Genomic DNA, 1471 nt, shown 5'->3' with positions numbered 1-1471 from the left:
AAGTGCCTTTGCTATTTTTCAGGCATGGTATAAAGTGAGATGAGATGTTGCTGCAAGTGAGAATATTACTGGAATTTGCATTCAAGGAAAGGGAACTATCTAAATTCAAGGTCTATAAGAGTGGAGTATCTATCGATAAATGTCAGGTTTTATGGCTTTATAACTGCTCAGAACTGGATGCAGACCTGTTATTAGTGTCTGCTGTATCAAGAACAGCCAGAAGCATCCTTGTTTAATCCTAATAACATCCCTTTGAGGTGGCTGCTGTTAGTCTCCATTGGAGAAATGACAGACTTGGTCAAAGTCACAGCACTATCTCATGGTTGAGCCAGATAGAAAACCAGATTTGTTTGATGGTAATGTCAGCATCCCTTCTAGTTGCAAAGACTATTTTACAACAGTGAATGTTTTGAGGTTGTTTTGTGTTTTGCAAATTGAGAACAAGATGGGATTCATAAACATTTAGACAACTCACTTCTCTTGAATATAAATTCCTGATGGTATCAATACTTAACACACTTTGGAAGTGCAGGGGAAATTAGTCATTATTTGATGACTTGAAAATCTTCATTTATTTCCCTTTATGTAGAATTTATTCTATCATGCAATTCTTATAAAAAATGTTTTACTAGTTAAAAAACCATATACTAATCCATTCTTCCTTAATAAATCTCAGATACAGTAAAACACCATCATTTTTTTTTTTTTTTACTATCTTCTCGGCCTAATTCTTTGCCTGCCCTGAATGAATTGTTGAATTGACAAACCCAGCTGAGCCTCCCAAAGCTTTCTTATTTCCAGTAAATGGTCTAACCTGCAATTTGTTCTTAGTCATCAATGACTGCATACACTGAGACCCTACGTGGACTCACTCAGAGATGAGGAAGCCTGGGGAACATGGGTGGATGTGGGAGATTGAGTAGTAAGCCCTGTGGAGTCTATTTCCATCTCTGATGATCTCTCTCTTTCTCCTTTAAGAATATTAGAGCAGGTCTTGCTGAGAAATAGACCCAAGGGCTGTTAGAAGGCCTATGCCCCACAAAGACCTCCCTGAGTTATGATTTTGCCAACTGGGGTTTCATTCTGGAGAATAAGAACCTCTTTATGGATTCAGACACCTCCTGTCTGCATCCAGCCAAGTGTTAATTAATGCCTAAGTGTCAGCGGCTCTAATTAGGTAAAATGTCTAGAAGGAAATAGTCTTAGTGAAAAGGACTGTATGTAAGAATGAATTTGAGGAAAAGTGAAGAAAAGTTGGATTCCAGCTTTTATATTATTTCAGTTTGGATGGTGGCTATGGGGGACAGAGAAGTAGGGAAGTAACTAAGAGCTTTACTGGCAAATGTTGCAGTTGTTTAGCGGTTCCCATGACCTTATTAGGTTTTCTTTTTCTTCTCTCTCTCTCTCTCTCTCTCTCTCTCTCTCTCTCTCTAATAAACTAGAGGCCCAGTGCACAAAAATTTGTGCACTC

The sequence above is a fragment of the Myotis brandtii genome, unplaced genomic scaffold, assembly GCF_000412655.1.
Source record: "Myotis brandtii unplaced genomic scaffold, ASM41265v1 scaffold174, whole genome shotgun sequence".
Taxonomy (NCBI): domain Eukaryota; kingdom Metazoa; phylum Chordata; class Mammalia; order Chiroptera; family Vespertilionidae; genus Myotis; species Myotis brandtii.
The sequence above is the reverse complement of the archived record's forward strand: the minus strand, read 5'-3'. Positions refer to the sequence as shown.